The 22,719-nt window shown below is 40.3% G+C and overlaps 1 protein-coding gene across 1 annotated transcript in view; it reads left to right on the top strand.

Annotated features, from left to right (window-relative positions):
• pcxb (pyruvate carboxylase b) overlaps window positions 1–22,719 on the top strand; it is a 285,890-nt gene that overhangs the window by 31,725 nt on the left and 231,446 nt on the right. The window lies entirely within an intron of this gene.

A 22,719-nucleotide genomic window follows, 5' to 3' on the forward strand; every position in this document is an offset into this window, starting at 1 on the left:
AAAAAACATTCCCGACAAAGGGAGAGTTCACCTTGTATTTAGCCTTTTAAAATAATTTTTCTGGCTTCAGCGTTGCCGACAAGTTGGCTCAACTGTGACAGCATCACTTAGAAGTCAAGCCTCATCTCTCAGAGGAGATTTCAAGAAATGGCCTTTTCAGGTAATGGCCCAGTTGAGGAATGAATAGGAGAGGGGAGGGAGGAGTGAACCAAGGATGGTGATTTGCTATAGAAATGACCTTGGTGATAGTGATGGTTATGTAAGACAGGGAGAGAGATAGAAAGTTGATGTGAGACTCGTGATGTGACCTTGCTTTCTTTTCTGCAATGATCATATCACGCAGCTCGTCTGCTCAGAGTCACAAACCGCATCTCCTTGTGTGTGCTTAAGAGCAGCAGAGGCGAGCTCGAGTCCATGACTTCACTGCGCATATTATCATTGGAAACAAGAGTGATGCTGCTCTTTAAATGAAGGCATGCTGATGACGGGTACCGACAACAGTACACCATGAATGCTCAGGCACATATCCATTTACTGTTCTTGAGAGGGACATCAACTGACTCGAGCACAAGGACGCATTTGAGGTCCATTACCAGGCTGTCTGTGTGAGATCACTTACTGTTGAGATTGCATGCAGGAGAAGAACTCTCTTTGGTCTATACACCTCGAGTTTAAGTAAATGATTTCAGTGTCAAACGCTACTTGCAGTCAGATTTCAGTGTTTAGTTCACATACAGTAGGCACCGGTTTGGCATAATTGCATATATCAGTTTAAAAAAAAAAAAAAAAAAGTCCATTTCTGCTTGTCAAGGCTGTGCAACATAGAGACGAAAGAAAAATCCCTGTTTTTTACATATTAAAGTACTGATTACAAGTATGAATGCAAACATACTTACTGCTGACGAGTGATGATTAGCAACAGATGATTTGAGTCTGGCACAGGACGGCAGCATGTTCCATGCTCAGAAAAATATGGCAGAGAGCGGAAGCTATCACTGGCACATCAAGTGAGGAAAAGAAAGATTATCATAAATATACATGTAAACAGTCATAAAAGGATGATAGCCATATGAGTGATAATAGTACTGACAGTGAAAATATAAATAGTGATCTCTCTAGTTTTTATCAACATTAAAAGAACAGCTTGATTTGCAGCAATTTTCTTATTTGCTCTCATGACATGAGCTGGATGAGGAGATGAAAACCAATTTCACATTTGATGAAAGTACAGCTGGAAATGTTCTTACTTTAAGTATAAAATCTGTACTTTAAGAATCATTTCATGGTAATGTTTTTCTACCGGATGGTATTTCCACATTCGAACAAAAGAGTGAGAGAGTATCCTCTTTAAATTACAGGAATGTGTAAATGTTGTGGTTTTCGCTCTACCCTGACAGTAAAAGCAGTCACTGGATAAGCCCTCACAAGTATAGTAAATGGAAAATATGGTAGTACAAACATGTACATGAAGTCTCACACAGCTGAGGGATCAAACCTGCAGCATTTGCACAGTATCACCAGGGGTCTCACTTTCTCCCGGCTTCATCTTTCATTTTTCTAGTTCCAGACCCTTCTCTCCCTCCCTCCATCTCTCTCCCTCCCTCCATCTCTCTCCCTCCATCCATCTCCCTCCATTTCCCTGCTATGTGTGCCTGCATTTTACTGAGTCAGTCCCCACAGTGAAGGCTTCCACTTCAGAGCTGAGCCCAGCTCTCACCGCAGGTATTGAAACATGCTCCCTAAGCAGCGCAGAGGATGAACTTTGCTACTTATTTTGGGATGATTAATGTGTTTTGGTGTGCGTGTGTGTGTTTGTACGTACGTACGTGTGTGTTTGTCACAACCTGTGCATTTATGAGTATAAAAGCAAGAGATGATGCAAAGCAACACTTATTATTCATTTTTATATGGTCCTTCTAGAACAGAAAATCTCAGACAATGGTACACCTGAGCAGCACATGTGCTGCACATAGCCATGTTTTTTCCCCACACACTTTACACATTGCATGTGCTTTTTCTCCCTTTCACTTTTCTCTCCTTTGCTATTCTTGATGAGACATTCAAAGTCTTTCAGTCCTGCCCTGAAAGGTAGCACTCAGACACCTTAATGAGTTCAATTTTCAGTGTTATTTCAGTCTGTATCATTGTAATCAGCAGCTCACCGACATCTAATGGCAGAGAACACAGCGCTTTCTCACGGCAGACATTCTGTCTGGTCTGTGAAGTGTAAGCACAGCGTATTAATGATGGCTGCATCCCACTTAGGGGAGGTCCTGCTTTTGTGGATGTTGGTTCACTGTCATGGCTTAATGGGACACTTATAATGGAACTGAGCCATTATGAATACACCTGTGCTTTCCCTGATGATAAAAGAGTTGGAAAAAGGATTACAAACTTTGTGACACAGACCCACGTTGAGCGACATTATCTACAGATGGAGAAGACTTACAATAGTAAAGTTTCCCTAAAGTGTCTGACCTTCCAGATTGATCCAAGACTACAGTGACAAATCATCCAGGAAGTCTCAAAAGATCTAAATAAAACGCCCAAGGAACTGCAGACCGTTCTCAGATCTTCCTTAATAAATTTGAGTGTTCATCAATCCTTATCTGAAAGTCATCCCTGGGACAACAGTGAGACTAACAAACACTGTTAATTTAAAAGGAGATTAAGAAACCGCTGAATTTTGCCACAACCCACCCTGATGACCCAACCTGTTTGTGAGATGTTACATCTGACGTAGACCAAACACAGAGATCCACAAAAAGAAGGTGATACGTGTGGTCAAACATGGCAGAGGTAGATTCGTTTTGTGAGGATGCTTTGTGGCTTCAGGGCAACTTGTCATAATTGAGGGAAACATTCAAGTCTTCTCGCTACCAGAAAATCCTGAAGAAGAACATCAGATCATGAGTCTGAGTTGAAGTCAAATGTAACTGTTTTGTAACAGAAGTTACTCTTTCACATTGGTTTTTTTCTTCAGTAAACAGAACGACTTATTTCAAACCTTCACTGTGTTTTCTCTGGTGCCTTTGTTGTTAAATTTAGCTTGCTTTTCTGACAGATTTTAGAACGTGACACACAAAAATAGAAGAAATCAGGAGGGGGTTCTCCTACTCCTTCACACACCTGCTGTTTCTCGGCTCTTATGTGGTCTTAATGGCGCTGTCTGCTTTGTCCCCCTTCATCTCGCCATCTGTACGTATCGCATTATCAGCAGCCTCCATCTGAGTCTCTCAGAGAAGCAACGCTGTCTGAACTCACTGCAGGCCACAACATTTCCTGATAGAGTGTACTAGAGAACAAAGTTGCCTGGCAACAGTGACGGCTACAGGAAGTTGCTCTGTCAGAGGGAAAAAAAAAGAAAAGGATTTGAGCTCAGAGTGGAAAGGAAGCCAGATCTCACATAAGAGATGTTGTCAAAAGGCCCACTGTGCTGTTATTTGTTATCTGCTGCTGAAACGGATGATTTTGTTGACTCGTTTGGAATTTTTTTTTTTATCTTTTCATCTCTGATTGTCTGGCTGCCATGTTGATGCTTTGTTGTCTTTCAGTGGGAGGACGGTGGCTGACATTTCATTTAACCAACACGCGCAAAATCTCAGTCCGTCCTGATTGGTTTGATGAATGATGCATGTCATGATAGCAGTGTGATATTTAAATGATTGGTCTCCTGATTGGCTGCGTCCTTGCTTGCTCACTCATTGATCTGCTCCATGTGCTAATTTTGGCCTCTTTAATATCCGTGTTGATCTGCAGCTGCTGTCTTGGGTAATTTTCAATCTTCAGTGGGTTGATAAAGTTTGAATACAGTCAACAGAGCTGCTTTTGATGACCGGAAGTGAGGTTGAATATGCACGCGTCTTCCTCCTTTCTCAACCATCAACAGGTTGTTGTGTTGTTTGTAAGTATCAAACATGTGGAAACAAATGGGATGTCGTTTTCTACACCTATGCTCCACAATCCTGTGATATATAAGGGGGTAGACATGAAATAACAAGGCTCAGACACTGCACATTACACTTGACACATCTTTTTGTGCTCTCGCACTTACAAAGTTGCACTGACTGCCACAAGACATTTATGTCAATAACAAGCGAAGACAAAGTGGTGTACTTGTTGCTGATCGGCTGTGCATAAATCATGTGTGAGATGTTTACTGTTGTTTGACAACAGATTAGTTCCCATTTGGTTTTGCTGGATGACTGAGCAGGAAGGGCTCAATACTGGATGTCCTCTCCTTCGTTCTTTCAGAGGAGTGTTTGCCCCTTGTAAAACTGAAGTGTGAAAACGGTCCAGAGTCATTCATTGCCATAAAGCCTTCGGCTGGCGCTGCGGCTTCTTTCTGCAAGGGGGAAGCTTGTCTGGTTTCTTTTCATATTACTTTTTTTATTTGGAACATTGCCCTTTTAGAAAGTTAGTATATTTTCTCCTTTTCCCTTTGCTCCAATCCCTTTATCACTTTCTACCATGGTGCAAACATGGACTGCTTCAAACTGATTTAGTGTAACTGTTACTGAATAACAAGTGAAACTACAAAAGAGCTCCGCCACCTCTGTAGAATTATGGAGCAAGGAAAGAAATGGTTCAATATCGTTGAACTTTTCCAGTATCTCACTGTGCCATCGAAGTGTTGACAGGTTCGTAATGTTTCAAGTTCTGTATAGGAAATAAATTTCACTCCAATTTTAACTGCGGGGATGTTTGAGAGAAGATTTTGGTGGGCTTTGCCATAATGTTGCTTAATAATGGCAACAGTTCCTAAGTTTATTTTTTTTTATTTTTTTTTTTTTAACTTGGCTGGTTCTTGTGGTGACCTTTACTGTGAAGATATGTTTCTCTGTTTGTGTCCAGATATATTAATACAACTGAACCTGCCTTTTGTCATGTTACATACTTTTTTCTGTATTGTGCTGCACAGTTTCTTGCTCACTTTTGGCTTTTTCCCAGTGAATCTTTGAGCTATCTTCATGTTGCAGTTTGGCAGCCGGGCTCGGCTCTGTTTTCAGGCCTCTCTATCATATTAGGGGCTTGGCAGGGGTAGCCGCTGTGAAGGAGTACAAGCAAATGAGAAAATGCAAGTGTGTGATCAGTGATGGTAAAGCATTTCAAGCTGGTAGAATAAATGTGGTTCACTTGATTCGTCAGTGTGAACTTGCTCCCAGGCACACCAGTGCATTAACGCTGTAGGGGGCTGATTTACTAAAAGTCTGCATCTGTAAAATCACATGCAAACTTCACACCACCCTCAAAACCATGTCCAAGCTGATCTACTGACGACATGCAGTGAGGATTACGTCTTTCAAATGTGCAATTTAACACACATTGTCCATACTGGGAGGGGAAATGCAAATAGATACATTTAGTACCCACAATGACATTTACTAAACCTGAAAGTAGAAAATAGGAGAAGTGATTGTTGTGTATTTTAGTAGGACTGAAAGGCACGTATTGATCAGGTGCGCAAATCTGGAGAGACGGTTGCTCTTATTGTGGTGAGACGGAGACGCAGGAAACGAAAGAATACGCAGAGAATGTGGTTTTATACCTATGGAAAATTTTTTGTGTCAGAGGCAAAGGTTATTTAGACATCTCGTCTGTCCAGCGATGGCATTTCTGAGATATTGAATGAATCGAATGATTGACAGCCAACAACAAGGAGGAGCCACGAAACACCAACAACTAAAAAATGTCTTGTGATATTTTCCTGTCTCTGGGTCATTCCAACGTATCGCTGCTTGGATATCCCACCCAGTCCTGTTATTCAGGTGTGCTGTCACAGGTCCTGAATGTCGTGTCCCGTGGAACTCACAGGTAGCTTCATAAGGTTCACGAGCACTCGTATGGGGCTGTATCACTGCCATAAGTCAAGAGCATGCTCTTTCAGTTTGAGAGCATGGTTTCTTATTTTTACAATCAATTGTTTGTAATATTCTCTCTTAAAAGTCTCCCCTTGGAATCAAAAAGTTGCAGATTATCTCGACTCTTTCGAAACTGTACGCTTGCCCTCAGGACATCTGAGTGTAATACACACACAATTTAGTAGCCTTAATTTGAGATCTTAGTGAATGAGACCGTAGGTGTGAAGGACAAAATGTGTCTCGCAGAGGACATGTAACATCAAAATGAGAAGCAGTTAACAGTTCCTGGAATGATTGGAAGCTAAATGATCTCATTTTAGTATGCACGCCAAGCTCAACTTGGATGTCTGCGGGCGACAAAAGTATCCGTCTAATTAGCTAAACATTTGTCACGGTGTGTATGAGGGAAAACACAAGTAGGTGTACATTTGTCAGTGACTTTAATGCCAGCGAGACCTTGCCGTCTGCCGTTTTTGTTTCATGGTGTATTTATCGGTTTAAGACGGGGAGGAGACATGGTTATGGTCAGATATTTTGTGCAGCTGTAATTAGGAATTCAGGTCTGGCACTTGTGTGGATGCGCAGTGTCGACGATTAAGACTTTGTTGCATTTTACTCTGTGCATGATGCAGCCTCACCCACTCAGTTTTGTTACTGTGCTTTTTTCTCTTAGTGGAAAGATGGGAGATGATTTTTTTTTTTTTCTTGGCAGAAATGAGCAAATATTAACTTTATTTGAGTGGAAGAGTAGAATTTTCTGCTGTGTTTTAAGTGCGAGTTAGAGAAGGAGATCAGGAGGCAAAGATTTGAAGAGGAGCATCATTTGTGGATAGTATTGGAGAAAAGGGGGGGGGGGGAATAAGTGTGTTCAGTAATTTGTTTGTTTGCCTACTTGTTTTTCCTTTGTAACCGGAGAGAACTACTACTCAGAGTCACAAATATGTTCACAACTCAGCACCAGAACACAAGTGCATATTTTTATGTGAAACAGAGTCCCGTATATATGTACTATGCAATCAAACTTAAACGGTTTGAATTAGAGATTTTGTTTTTGAAAAATACTTTCGAGTAACTCATGTTGTTCTATATTTTTCTTCTGAAAGAAAATCCCACAAAAAGATTCAGTTGTTTTCATCTTCCCTACTCTAACGTGCAGCTTTCATCCCCAAACCCGCTGGGGATGAGAATCATTCAAAATTGGGTCACAAATATGTGTAGTGTGAAGTATAATGTGAAATTTCAGTCACAAATTAATGCACATTTGTTGCTTTAATGGGTATTTGCAACAGCAGGACATTGTACTATATTTGCAATTGTTTCCTGATTGCGATTTTGAGGAAAAAAAATGAATTTAATCCATTTTGGAATAACTAACATCACAAAATGTGGAAAAAGTGAAGCGCTGTGAATACTGTCCGGATGCACTGTAGATAGTGGTAACTTAAAGCATCACTGACTTCTGTGACAATTTTTTTTAATGCATATCTACAACTTTGTATATCGTACATATGTGCTTTCCAACAACACTGAAGCTCTAAAAATACATGGAGTTGTTTGTTTGTAGGAGGCACATTCATTTAAGAGACAGAAGGATTCCCAGTTCTACCTCCTCCTTCTCCTCTGTGTGTCTTGAATGTTTGGTATGAAAGTGTCTGCAGCCTGTCATCCTTAAATAATAGCACCTCGTGTGTCTGAGTTTTCGAGAGGAACTTTTGTGTCTGTGACATGAAATGCTTCTTCTGAGTGAATTTGTCTTTGCTACCATCTGAATGAGGGGCCTTATTTTCATGTCAACTACACTCAGCTACTGCAGCTAGTACACAATAAGACACGGTTCCTTCAGGAACATGGTGCTTCAAAACTACATGATAAAACATCAACTAAGATTACACAGACCTACATACACTTACCTGTGATGCAATCAATATACTTTATTGTACCCTTTATTGGGACATCTTTTTTGGGCAAGTGATAGAATTTTGCATTTTGGGCATAACAACATAACAAGTGTACAAAGCAAAGAGTGAAAGACTACAAAAATATCTAACAGGACAATAGGCACAGTAAAAGACAGTTCACACTTCTAGCGTGGATAAAGTGCCATATGTGCCTTGCTTTGCGAAATGATATAACAATATAATGGTGAAATGCTGTAAATGTGAAGATTACATGCTATAACACTGTTTTCTGTATAAATATAGGTTTAGCCGAACGAATGCAGGATGTCACTACAATATAGAGTTTACAGTGAGATGTTCGGGCTAAGAGTCAGAAATGGCCGCGGTGTGGACGAGGAGCGCCCGCTGGGGCCTTCTGCCGTGTCGTCTTGTGTGTTTTGTTTTGTCAGGCCTCTCCCTCCGTGTCCTTCTGTAAAGCTCTGTTTGTGTGTACACACACACACACACACACACGTGTCTGTCAATCCACTGAGGGTGTTAAACATGGAATTAGTTCTGCTGTCAATCACCATGGCGACGGTGAGCGAAGAGACGACACGCTCTCGCTCAGACGAATCATGTCCCCCGTAGACACGCACATACACAGGAGGACCTCCGATTGACACTCTGTCTCTGGAGGTGGTCAGTGTACTGTAAATATTACACACACACATGCACACACACACACTCTGTCTCTCTATTTTTTGACTTCCAAACCTCCAGTATGATTTGCCCTGAAAGCATACTTAGATATTCAATCAGGCAAAGAAGCATTTGGAAATGGGGTAGATGAAAATATCCAGCTCTTTTTCCCAGTGAGCTCATACATCAGTCAGTTTCCATCTTGTTTATTTTCACTCGTTTATTTAAGTTTTGTTATGTTTTTCTATCTTTCTCCATTTGTCTCAACTTCTTCTTTGTTGTTCATCTTTCTTTTACTGCTGTGCTTTTTTTGGTCTTTGTTCTGTCTCTCTCTTTGACGTTAAATACTCGTTAGGATCTAAACAAATTTGGTTCTTTCCACTTTGTTGCTAAACTTATTTGTTCTCTTTCAACCTTTGTTTCCTCTGCACTCTCACAATTAATATTAGAAGGTCAACATTGCTGAAGAATATACAAAAATGAACAATCTTGGTGTATCAAAGACAGAAATTCTATGATCAGTCATGATGATTAAATATATCCACTTTCAATTCTGAACATTTCCAGATAACCTGTCCTTCAGAGCCTTTCTCAGTGAATATGTTTGTACTGGTCAGTGTTTGCGTATGTTTGTATGCAATTTAACCAAAGTGGGTTCATGCATTTCCAAAGTTTTTAGAGGCCTGAATAGATAAAGAATATAATTTTTCTGCTATTCATCCTATGACCTCGTCACCCTCCATGGGGCCTCGAATTCTCCCGTTGGGAACCAGTTCATTAGCAGTAAATGTTTTGTGTTCATAATTACATAACTAGGGCACTGCAGTGTGAACAATCCAATTTATTCCCACATAAATGAAGATTACATTTAAAGATAAACAAAGATTATCAACATTTGGAAGCTTTATGCATGTGGGAAGAAAAGACGTTTAAGTTCAATAAGTGAGCTCATATTTATTGTCTATCTCCCATAATCAAATTAGATTAAAATGAATTGAATTGTAAGATCAGTGCCAGTATTTAGCTTCAATTTACATATGAATAAACCTATTTTTGATCCTTTCTGTTGTTGTAAGCCAGCCATTCAATGTGTAACCCCTCACGAGAGCTGCTGTAAACACCCCGTGTCTGGGAGCTATTTTTCTTTAAAAATATCGATGGAAAGTGTCTCCGAAAGCCTCTGGAAAATAAAGTCAAAGTACCACCCACAGTATCTGACTGACAAGTGGTCTGATGGATGCTCACTGCAGAAGCACAACAGAAAATAAAAAACAATTCAATGTGGAAAATGGAAGCTGTAGCCAAAAGCTAACACTAAATGGTTTTATTATAATCAAAAATAAGTAGTAAATAGTTCTTCTCTTTTCTTTAAAACTCTCTGCTTTCCTCCTTTTCCTTGTAGTTTAGTCCACGTCCACGTGTGAGGACGGTGTGCATTGTGTGCAGAGACCTAAGACAGATTCTGCTGTGGTGTGTGTAATGTCAGATGCATGAAATAGTGCAGGGATCTTGCATGTCAGGGTGACATTGTCCCTCGTCATTGGATGGGTGCTATTTTCAGCACCCGTGGCTCGTATCTCTGCATACCAGCAGACTCTTCACGTCTGTGTGCTCTGCATGCGTTTGTACATTTAACACACAGAAACAGACAATGCCTTTTGTTATTGCTCATTATGAATAGAAGTGTGTCTGTGTGTTAGGATGAACACGTAAAGCCCGTTGAGAATAGAATCTCCCACACAGGAAAGTCGGTGATCTGAGACGGTCTACAGAGGAAACAAAGATGGAGGGATGGTAGGAAAAGAGGTATCGAAGGAGATTGGAGGCAAACAAAGCAAAAAAATAGGGTGCAGGGTGAAAGCGTATAAAGAGAAAGGAGGAGGAAGACTTTAAAAAAGTTGACTCATACAGAAACCAAGTGAGGTGTTCAGATGTTGCAGGGATCGAGACGAGAGGAAGTGAGGGGAAGACAAAAGTGAAGAGGTATTGATTGTTTCCGCCAGCTGGGGGGGAAACTCAAGCCAACTGTGATTTTCTGAAATTAGAGCCAATGGAAGGTTGGAAGGATGTATTGGAGGATGCAGGAGAAAATGGTGGGAGAGAGCAGAAAGCCAGCATTTGGCTCCGTGTGTGTGTGTGTGTGTGTCTCACAATGTATAATAATAACACAAGACAAAAGTAAGTGCTTATGAATAATAAATAGTCACAGCAGTGCCTGGTACAGGTGCCAAGTGACTGAAGCAGCTCATTTTGATTTTGATTATACTTCTAAAAAAACCCCTCAAATATTCAATTGTTTGTGAAAAGCTGCAGGATGTTAAAGTGTTGGAGGAAATGATGACAACAGAAACATAGATGCAGTTAATTTACACCGGAGAGATCAAAACTAGCAATGAAAACACTTCAATGATGAGACCATCCAAACATTTGACACACGGCAGACAGCAAACAAAGATGAGATCATTTGGAAAACCTTCACTGAATTACCCATAAAACAACTCCGGGAATGGAAAGGTACAACGGCTCAAAACACGATCAAACGATAGATAAAATAATAACACATTAAAGAGCGAATGGGTTAGTGCTGCAATCGACAAACCACATGTCTGATTGTAATGTGACATCAGGAAAAACACAGGTGTAGTTAAGAGCATCAATAACGGTCACATTGGAATGAGGCCGTTCCACTTTGCTCACGTCGTGAATACTGATTCACTGAAGAAATGGAGCCATTGTTAAAAGTATAAGTAGCTGTTTGTTTCATGGGAAGCTGCAGTGTTCTCCAGTCATCAGCCAGTTTGAGAGTGGGGTGAAAATCATCTTTTTTTGTTGTTGTTTTTTTTGTTTTACAAATATTTGTTTGAATTCTTGTTGGTAAAACTACACAGGTTGCAGAGGAGAGGTAGTGCTTGGATGTTGTGAGTTCAAGGACAGTAACCGAGGAAGTGTTCGATAAGAAGCTATTTAAGTTGTAATTCGCAACTTGCTTTTTGCCACACCACGAGTGAAATATAAATTTTACCTGGGAAATTTCCAGTCTGACCAACCCGTTTAGACAGAAACGAGACGCAAGATATACAGGAGCTTTTAGAATGCTAAATATATTTCACACTTTTCAGGTGTTTTATTTGCAAATCCCTAAAACGATATTTCATCTCAATATTGTTTTCCCATCTCCTCTTAAGCTTTTTCTTGGAGCTCTACCAAGGACATGCTATTTTGTCTGTCTTTAATGTGCGTTTATATTACTAACCCTCCCCTCCGATTGACTGACTCTTTTCTGAGTGACACACGCCCACACCTACCACAGGTTTCTTCAGTCTTGTAGCTTGTTATCTCTGCGACAGAATGACCGCTTAAGGAAGTCTAAACGGTTTGTCCAAATGGCACAGCCGCTAAATACGGGCTGTGTGCATTTTGACACTCGCATTACATATATATTATATTTAGTAAAAAACTAAAACTATAATTTTAAATTTTAAATCAACCAAGTTACAGCACAAGATAACGAATGACCTCAGTTAATGCAGATTCTTTTATGAGAGGAAGGACAGAACTTTGTACTGCTTGTGGGAGGCTGGGTGTGATTTTTGGTGACTTTGTTTTTGTTTCCACTGATCTGTAGCTGCACTTAACCCACATATGCTACCCATAAACATTCAATGTTGTATGGTTGCAGTCTGGATTAAGTTGTTTTTGGAAGATAAAGCACGAGGAGCAGCCTTTAGCGACACATCTCTACTGATCATATTCTGAGGCGGTTAGTGGAGCGCAGTGATCCACAGTTTGACATTAAACTCTGCAGTCAGGGAGTCCATTTATTCGGTTAATTTCTAATTTAATTAATGAGGGACAGCTTTTGCCAGAAAGACATTAGTCCCCGACAGGCGTTCCGGGCTACTTTTTGGCAGAAGCTTGTAAATTACACTTTCGCTTGTAATGAAATCATCAGCGTCACATTGGGGTGTTTCCTTGTCAGACCTCATTTTGCAGTACTGACGAGCTCGCGCTACATTACCCCTTACTTAGCATCCTAATGATGTACAGTATGTCTAAATATGTCTGCCCTGGTGCACAACTGTCCTTCCTGCTTTCTGCCAGCTCCGCCTTGTAAAGACCGAAACGAGAAATGGAAAAAAAAACAACTTTTCCATTCAAGTCTCCTCACGCGGGCAGAGGAATCGTAGCCATGCGTGCTGCTGCATGCAGTGAAAAGTGGAATATCTCTGATGAGGAGCGATAGAAGAAAAACAATGCCTATGGGGAAATTAAATTGGAAAGACAGGAAAAGTTTTTAAGTGTCTTTACTGAACGAACTGTAGGCGAGCAATTTTTCCGTTCTTTCACAGACAAATCACTGCGTGAATATTCTGTCAACTACACAAGCCATTTTGGTCCATCTATGGTTGGTGCAGAATAAAAGTGGAAATCTCAATGTAGAGAGGCCTGGACACGTGTGTGCGCACGCACAAATCAGTGGCATCAGCAGTTTTCTATTATGCATGTAGGACAATACAATACTTCAGTCAATTTACTCGACCTTCTTCTTGGTACTCCTCATTTTCTTTTTCGTATCCCCACTCCACCTTTTTATTTTTTATTTTTTATTTTTTTCTTGTGTGCTTATTCTGTCCAGTTCTGTTGGACTGCCACTGTCTGTGCACAAACTATACTTCTCAGTGCTCCGTCTTTCCCATTAAAAACACGTGCTGTTTTTCTTATTATTATTTAGTTTGTTTACATTGTTTTCTAAGTTTCCAGCTGAAGCTTTGCTGCATATTTCTGAAAGCGCGCTATTAATTGTGAATTAATTCCAATGTAGATAAGCAATTAACACATTGTATTACACCAGCAAATGTGTTCTATATGGTGCCAGAGTGTGTCTGTATTTTAAGTTAATTGGTTGTGTTTTCTAAAACTAACGTTTTTGTATGAAATATATTTGGAGTAAATTGATTTCAACACATTTAAATTCTCTACTCCTTTGTCAACTTTCAGTGAAATCATATTCTTATTTAATGTTTTGTTTCATAAAATGAGGTTATTTACATTAATTAAAAGCAAAGCAAAATGAATTATTCACATTCGTGCATATTACATATCTGTAGATGGATATACATGAGATTTATTTTGTGCATATTCGCATAACATTGATTTGAACCTGTTTCATTTAAATTAATTGTCTTTTTTACTGCTGATGTTGGCTCAGCTCGGCTCTACTCGCTTTTTTTTTTTTTTTTTTCCAGTGGGCAAAATCTGTGGTTAGTACCTGGCACTACGTTTGGTATCACCTCCATTGAGGGTCCAAGGAAGCTGATCTGATGCTAAACAGTCAGAGAATTGTCATCATTGTGCCTCTGTGAGCACAAAACAGGACTTAAACCTGCCATTGTTAAATAGCCAAGTAACTACAGCAGTAGCATATCAAAAAATAAAATAATAATTTCTTAGTCAATGGACTATTTAATTAATTACCACCCATAAAACCACACGGTGGTTAATTGAGGAGGTGTCTGGCTGCTGACGAAAGGATTCAGCAAGTGTCTGTTGAAGATGAGGCTACGGCAGTTTTCTGTGGCATAGTAAAGACAACATTTTGAGGGGGTACTATCCGCTGTGGAAACCAAAATCCAGAAATACCTGGTGCCATGAGTGAGTAGAGTAAAGCCGGTACCAGCAGAGAAAAAGGAAGCTGCATGTTCATCAGTAAAACCAACAAACCAGAGCTTTGGGATGCATACAGAACTGATTGGACATCAGCTAAGATGAGCCATCTTTGTGGAAACGAAGCTCTACTTATGATATTAGCCCTTTTTTTTTTTTTTTTTTTTTTAAGTGAAATGTACCATATTTGTTTTTACCTCCCATGTGTTTATGTCCGTTACCATGACATTTCTATGTATTTGAGTCTGATATCATGTTTGTGGGAATGTAAAATGGATTTTTAGCTCTGCATACGTTTTGGCTGTTGGGTTGAAAATTATACTCGCACATATATAGGACAAAAAGAAGGGTTGCGATGGCATATTTGTGTGTGCAGCTGTAGATGCACAATAACATACACTCGGAGCAGGATGCAGACATAACGCATGCATATTGTACACGTATGGAATATATTACGCCGAGACAAATTTGAAGTGACACAAGATAACATACATTTTTCAACATAGAAGTGGATCGAGACAACACACACACACACACACACACACACACGTACGTGGATAATTGGTGTCAAACTGAAAATTGTCCCTCTGCATTGCATTTTTTTTTTTCCACTCTTGTCATCTCTGCTTTCCTTGTTTCCTCCTTTCTCTCTCTGTCCTCAGCTCGTCTCTCCCTCCGGCTGTGTCAAATGCTAGTGTGGGTGTTGTCGCACGGACTACAGCCAAATCTCAGGCTGACACACAACTGCAGTCTTATGAAGTAGAAAACACATTTCTGTCCCAACTACCCTGTGAAAGGAGTGCGAATGATTTTAGGTCTAAGTTGCTAAAAGTGTATCTCCACAGAGAATTGTGTGTTTGTGTCTGTGATTCAGTGGGCGTTGATCTTTAAAGGCTGTGCGTGTTACCCGTGCGTACATTTGTGTATAAGGCATGTGTGTGCCCTCCTTTGTGCGGCTGTGTTTTTGCCCTGTTCTCTTTGATCATTAGGCAGCTCTATTCATTCCTACTCATCATTTTATAGACAACAAGCTCATTATGCTTCCACTAAGTGCTGACAGAGCGAAGGGTGATTGAGGGCAGAATGAAAGACAAGAGGGGACTGAATGAGAGAAATAAAAGCAAAGTGGAGGGGGGGTTAACAAGCTGACTTACCCAAAAATTGATGGATAATGCAGGATATTAAAAACGATTTGGAAATAGGGAAGGAGTGGAGAGGAGGAGCGGTTGGATGTGGTGAAAAGAGATATGAGATGGGGTGGGGTGGGGGGGCAGTGTAGAAAAAGGTGAAGTCTTAAATTGTAGCAGGATCTAAGTAAGATTTGAAAAGAGGGATTTGAGAAAAGAGGGTGAATTCAGATGGAGGTGTAGCGTAAGACTTTGAGAATAGGACTGTTAACATTTTGACCTGGAACGCGTGTAACAATTTGAATTCCACTCACTCATCACTTTATAGGATATAAAGTTTCAACTTTTTAGCAAGTCTCAACAATCCCCCCCTCCTCCGTTTTTTTTTCTTTTTTTTTTTTTCTCTGCAGAATCAGCATTGAGCAAACATGATGAGAAAGGATTACTGACAAAATATAATTCACTACCGACATCTGATTACAAGCTTAATTTGAATGACCTCAGCATTACCAAATGTGAGTTATTACATTTGAAAGACACAATAAAATGGCATTTACCCTAACAGAACATAAACTTAATCTAAGCTGTAAACCAGCAGACACTTTTACAGCAGACATTTTGGCGTCATTAATAACAAAAGCTCCATCTTGTTTTTGAAGGAATGAGGGGCGACTCTGACTTAGTCCAAGTGGAGCCAGTCCCGAGTTCCACTTAGTGGTATTGCACTTCCACATTGCCTTCACTTTTCAGACCTGCAGACTTGTCGATTTTTGTATGTAGTCTATGTTTCCACGGCCCTTGCATCGTGCAAGCTGGCTCACTGTGTCTCTGTCTTAGATCCTGGCCATTGTTGATGTAAGTAGTTACACCTGTGCTTTGACAAAACGTCTGCTTTTAAAAAGCAAATGGTTTGAATGTTTAGGTTGTATGTTAATGCCCACTGTACCTAAGGGTGATTTCAGTTTTCCAGGAAGTTAGAGTCCATTAGGTCCCATTTCTCAAAGATAGAGTTTGCAGATGTTTGTAAGTTTGTATCCACTATTTCCCACCAAAACACACAATGTGTGTCTTCAATAGCCAACAAATGTGACTTTGTTTGTTTGGAGAGAATGTTTGGTTGATAGAAATCTTTTATCTTTATTTTCTTGATGCAATACCACATTTATTGATCAGAAAGCACTACACTTATTTTGACTGTTTTCAAAGATTGTTCTTAAAATGTACCAAAACATTTCTGAAATCATCTTAGCAGGTGTGGGGTTTCGGATACCTGCAATGGAAGAGAGAGTTTTTCAAAGACGCTTATAAAATGTTATGGCTTCAAACTGTATATCGCAGCTGTCTGAGAGAGATGCGGGACAGAAAGATGAAAGAGGGGAGTTACCTGGTAGATGTTTTGAAGCTGTATTACTTTTTTTTTTTTATTGTTTTAAAAAAAAAATTGCTTAATTCATTATATGTATATTGTTCTGTTGGTTCTTTAATACTTTTCTTTGAAATGACTTAATGGAAGCCATAAAACGACATCAAATAAAGCTGTAGATTTGTTGCAGTTAAATTTTTTTTTATCCTAACACACAGAGATGATGATGTTTCCAAAGAGAAACATTTTTAAGCCTGCTCTTAGTGACATTTCATAAAAGGCCAAATGGGATTTCAGCAAGAAACTGGAAGGTACCCTAGATACTGTAGGAAACCCAGCTGGACAGGTAAAGGTTATATGGCAAAAGAGGTAAAGGAAAAGTAGAGGAAATAAAACAATATGCAGCATACACACAAATATATAGTCTCACTGTATGGCAGGTTATTTTTTAGTGTCATAAAATGTGACAGTCTGGGTTACCTCACTGACAGCAAATGAACCCATAGAAACTTTTTTGGAAGTCTTCCTTTCTGCCCCTTCAGTATATCTAAAGTTAATGCTTCACGTTGCACTTTTATGTCTTTTGATTTTTTAAATAATTGACAATAAACATCAGATTTTACGAGTCCACAATGCTGCGTATCCACACGTGGACTGTAAATTCCTGTTAGTTGTCTTCTGTGGTTATATTGATTTAAAATCTGTCCGTATTGCCTTTCCTCTTCCTCTACCGTTCCTTCTCTCTCTAGCTTCTGCATGCGCACTTTATAGCTGCATTGCTTCCAGGCTACATCCAGCTCCCATTACGCTGCTGGCCTTCCAGCTTCCATTCGCTTCACAGGATCCCTCCGTAATGTGAGGAAAAACCAGTAGATCGATTTCCTTTTTTTTTTGCATCCACATCACTGTTGTGGTGTCATGACTGTGAAATCAGGCTGAAACTGTTTGCAGGTACAGAATGGCTCATTTGTTTGTCATACAAATAGCTACTTGAAAGGATGCAGGTAGAGTCATTGCAGCTCTTTAACCTTTTATCAGTGCATCTAAAAATATGTTCTAGTGGCCACATGCTGTATGTTTTGTGTCTGACGTTCTATACTGATGTTTATTTTGATTGTCTAGTACCCATCTTAAAAGTACAGACACCAGAATTACATTAATATTTTGTATTTATAAAAACCTGCATACAGCATGTGTCTTTTCATTCTACTCTCAGGCTGTGTGGAGTGTTACAAACTAGGCAGAAGAATAAAATAGACATTACAAAATAAATGGATAAATTATGAAACTGATGCGTGTGACACATCCTTTCCACTGACCGGTTACTGAGGCTCTAGTATGTTTCATAAACCTTCACGGATGCAGCCGGTGAGCGAACACGTAACAGTCATGTCTAAATAAAGCTGCAGTGAACATTTATGCAACTGACACCTTTGTCTGATAGCTGTTAACAGTCAAAAACAGCAGTGCTACTTCGTTCATGTCTAAAACCAGCTTCAGTTTCTCTAAACTGTCATTTTTGCTTCATTAGTCACATATATCATGTACCGTACGTGTAGCTTGAAACACTTTAACGCTGCTTCTTGCTGTGGCCTTTTCTTTCATCACTCTTACATCACGCGTCGTTATTCATCCCCGGGCCTGCTACCACCCTGTCAGCTTCTCTTTCTGTAAATCTACAGGTGCTTTGATTTGTGCTTATAGATCTTCTTTTCTCCCTCCGTTTCTGTTCGTTGTCCAGCCATCTGCTCTGTTCACCGTCTACCCGACCTCATTTTTTTCCCTAGGCCTTTGTTGTTCCGCTGCCCTGTCCATTGTTTTCCTGCCATCTGCCCATCTTTGACTCTGCGGCCCTTTGTCACTCAACACTTTTTCTTCTTCAGATTTTCTTACATTTTTGAAATTGGGAAGACTTAAGTTCTGAAGGCTTTATAACCATAAAGGCAGAGGACGAAGAGAGCGATGAAAGGGGAGTACACAGTACAATAGCCTCATAGAGAGATGACAGTTGGGGTAAAGTTACTCTTTTTACTTGTTGCCATGGAGAAGAAAAGAAAAATGATGAAGAGATGAAAGCAAAGGTAAAGATCAGAGGGAGGCCGCCAGAGAAGTGAACAGCTCACACTTCAGAAGGAAGTGAGCGTTTTACCTCTTATAGGTAGACTAGATGGAGGTGTCATCCTCGTCTTCCACTGAATAACCATGGTGGTTGGCATTAGAGTGGTCTATTAAGAGAGGATGCATCCCTCCAAGTGAAGGACCTTCTGTCTTAGCATTCAGCTCTGCTGCTAAAGTGTCCTTGAGAATGTCATTAAGTCTCCACCGGATTTAGTTTCTAAGCCCTCACCTCTGACCTGTCAGTTAATTTGTAAACTGGAGCAGAGATCGATGTAGAATAAGTAGCTGGAGGAGGTATGATACATGGACTTATTATATAGATTTAATAATTTAGTTTTAGTAGTCTTTAGCAACGTAGCTCGAGGGGTCAGTCCACCATTTTGGTGCAGATTGAAATGACCGAATAGCTTTCGGACAGATTGCAATAAAGTTTAGTACAGATATCAACATGGTGTGCAGAGGCTGATTTCTGCTGACGTTGGTGTTCCCCAAACTTTTCCTCTTGTGTCTGAGGTTGACATTTGTACCAGATTTAATGGCAATTAACTGTCAAGGCATTTGACTAAAAACAGACATTTGTGTCCCTCTGGACAAACTGACCAACACTTTGGAGTAATATGACTAAACGAATGACATTTCTTATCAACCTCAGCTGCACTGTGTGCTTATTTATAATCAGGAAATGGTTGCATGCTATAAACTAAGGTTGTCATTGTGTGTGGAGAAACCCCCCAGAATTTAAATAGCATATAAGGCCACAGAAGCAAACACATTTTCAGCATAGCTTGGATGTTCTCCTCTGAAATTGAAAACCTACAAAGTCTACATCACGCAATACAACGACCACGCTCAGGACTCTGGGTAATTTGGGCATCAATTTAGGAGGGAGCCTTATCACAGCTCAATACTCCATCAGAATCAAATACAACAAGTACAATTTTCAAATAGAGGGAAGTCTTGAGTTAAATTCTCATGAAAATAGCAATTAGTTTCAATTTCCAATTGCTCTATCCCCCCCATACAGATCTGTAATGGTGCTTGCATCCCTCACACTTGCCCTGAAGTATGCTCGTTTTCCCGCTGAAGACCAAACTTGTTGTCCTCTTTATATTTCGCAAATGATTTGGCATAAAAATGAAGCTGCGAGTGGTAGGAAATGGAGAAGGAGGGAGGTTGACCTGAATTTTAATTAGAGGCAGACGAGAGCAGTGTGAATATGGACAGGCATCACTTGAGAAGCAGCTGGAATGAAGGGGTGAATACATGAATCAGAAAATGGATGGACGGATAGTGGTCAAGCTCTTTTCCATTATGGCTCGGATGAACATGAATGCATATAGGACCGTGTGTGTGTATAAATATGTTAGTGTTAATTATGATCAGGAGTCCTGTGTGACTGCTGGCATGTTATGTGATATGTGTGCAGTACTTTACGTGTGTGTGTGTTTTGCGTTTTGGTCGTGCATTGTGTGTTTGGGCGGGTGAGCTGCGCTGCTCTGGCAGCTGCCTGCAGCAAAAGGATTAGAGAGGTGGCACCACTGAAATGGAGCTGATCTACTTGTGAGTGCATGCGCGCGCCTGGTGGTGTTCCTCTGCGGTCGTATCGGCTATGAATCGGATGAGACTTGTGTGTGTGTCGCGAGTCTGAACGGGAATTGGATCAGATTACAGAAAACATCTTGGCACCAGATTAACTCCAATCCCCACAAGAGAGGACAGAAATGAAAGAGAGGAGAGAGCTGCAGTTGAAGAGAACAAGCAGCAACAACGTCTAGATGAGATGAGGGTAGAGTGAGATGTGTTGTGGGATCTGCTTATGTAATAAGTGCTGACTGTGACATGACTGTGTGCCTCTAAAGTTGCTGTGTGGAGTACCTTTAAACAGCTTCTTATTTCCAGATCATGATGCCCCTGTGTATTATTCAAAAAGAAAACCTGCAGAAGAATCACTCTATATGATCTGTCTCATGGCATCGACTGTTAGTGTTGCTGGTTTCAACATGAGGCTCACATTTGCTAAAAACCAAAGACGGTAGCACTCCTCTCCTCCTCGTCTCTGTTGTCTCTGCGTGTCTTCTCTTGGGATTTACCGGAAATGAAAATGTAGTGATATTTTTTTTTCACCCGTTTTTCTCCTTCCACCCTTTTGGCAACGCCAGAAGCTTTGCCTTAGCATATTTTGTTTTGAAAGAAGTGAACGCTCCCACAGTTTGGGGATGTGAAGTCACCCAGCAGGGGATGTTGAATAAACCCCCGTTCAAGCTCAGTCGCCGGAGACTTTTTGGCAGCGCCGGACTCCACTATTAGCCTAATATTCCCAGTCCCAAATTTACTGCATGAATATATGGATCTGGCCCCACTCCATGGGTGTTTGTCTCCACCCTAATGGGCGTGTAGACCCTAATGGTTCTTTTAAAGTTTTGGAGCAGCATTTAACTCATTAGCATTGACCACCATACACCGTATGTTGTGCCCCAAAACTCACAAAGCTGTGAAAAATATAAAAAAAAATTGTGCAACGCCATGTCGATAAATGGCCATGCAGACCTTTTTTTATTTTAGACATTATTTCACTAGTGTTGCTACAACTGCTTCGTCAAGCTCTACAGTTGCTCCCATTGTTGGAACGACATTTCCAAACAAACACGTCACTCCGATGTCATCACACTGAGCCACCCCCACTGGTCGCTGATTAGTCCACCTTTCAGAGTATGATTACAGTGAAAACTGAAGCTGTGAGCAATAGTCAAGGCGGAGTTAGACGACTTCACTATGGCCTGACTTGAACTTTTCCTGGACCGAGTGTAAGCAGTTTTACAGCTTTGAATCTAGTTAGTCATAGAAGAGTTTAAAAGGAAATACCACCACCGCATTCATTATCAAAATCAAACTTTATTAAATGAAACGTTAATCTTAAAATAAGAAAGTACAGTGGCACTGATTCACGCAAAGCATCAAAGTAACTTGACAAGATGAATTAGGTTCAGATGTGGCCAGCTTCCCACTTTGACTGAAGACTTTTCTTGAGTAATGGCTGCATTCTCGATATTCTTTGATTCATTTTCTCAATAATTCAATACAAGGTTAGAGATGTTTTCATTTTACTACATCAGATCTTCTAAAAATCTAAATAATTTTAGTTGTAAAACAAAAAAAACCCTGAAGGCAGCTGAACTGCTGCGCACATCAGATCAAGTTTGTTTTGTCTTGAAACCTTCTTTTCTGCATCTTCTACAGATTTCCTGAAGGAATTTTAAAATAGTTTTTTGTTTGCATACATGTGAAGGCAGCGTCATAACAGCAATGCATTGATTGTGTGTTTAAAAAAACAGTTAAACTCACTGCTTCTGTTAGTCACACTGCAGTAAATTGACATGCAGCGCTGCAACCTAGACACACACACACACACACACACACACACACACACACACACACACACACACACACACACACACAGCCATTTAACAGCTCAGTACCATCGATTGAACAATTGATTGTTTTGTTCCCTCTGCTATGTGATGTACATCACACATAAAGCTGAGGAGCTTTGTACCACATTACTCTGACTGGCCCTGGACCTTCCATGACCCAGCATGCACTGCTTTCTGACTGGTGGACTTGGGGTATGGGGGAGATGGCAGGTGATTGGAGGGCTTTGTGTGAGGTGTACAGTGAATCATCAGTATTGCTGTTCCTTGCGGGATTTGCATGTCATAACAGTAATCTGGCAGTAACAACCTCGAGAGAAATACACGGTTTGTTTTTGGACAGTGTGAGTGTAGCATGAGTGCAGATCTGATGACCACTGAGTGGAGCTGCAATAGCTTTATGGCACTGACCGAATTGCTTCAACAAGTTAAAAAAAAAAAAAAAATGCGTTGACACTGACACCAATAAGCTACATCCATACAAATAATTTTTTCTTTTAAAACATCATTTTTGCTTCAGAGTTTTTACCGTTAAATGCGTTTAAGCAGTGTATAAGTGACGTGTGAATTGTAGCAACA

Source organism: Brachyistius frenatus, unplaced genomic scaffold (genome assembly GCF_029030835.1).
Source record: "Brachyistius frenatus isolate BFR_SWC_R1_liver_20210118 unplaced genomic scaffold, ASM2903083v1 Contig_166, whole genome shotgun sequence".
Classification (NCBI taxonomy): Eukaryota; Metazoa; Chordata; class Actinopteri; family Embiotocidae; genus Brachyistius; species Brachyistius frenatus.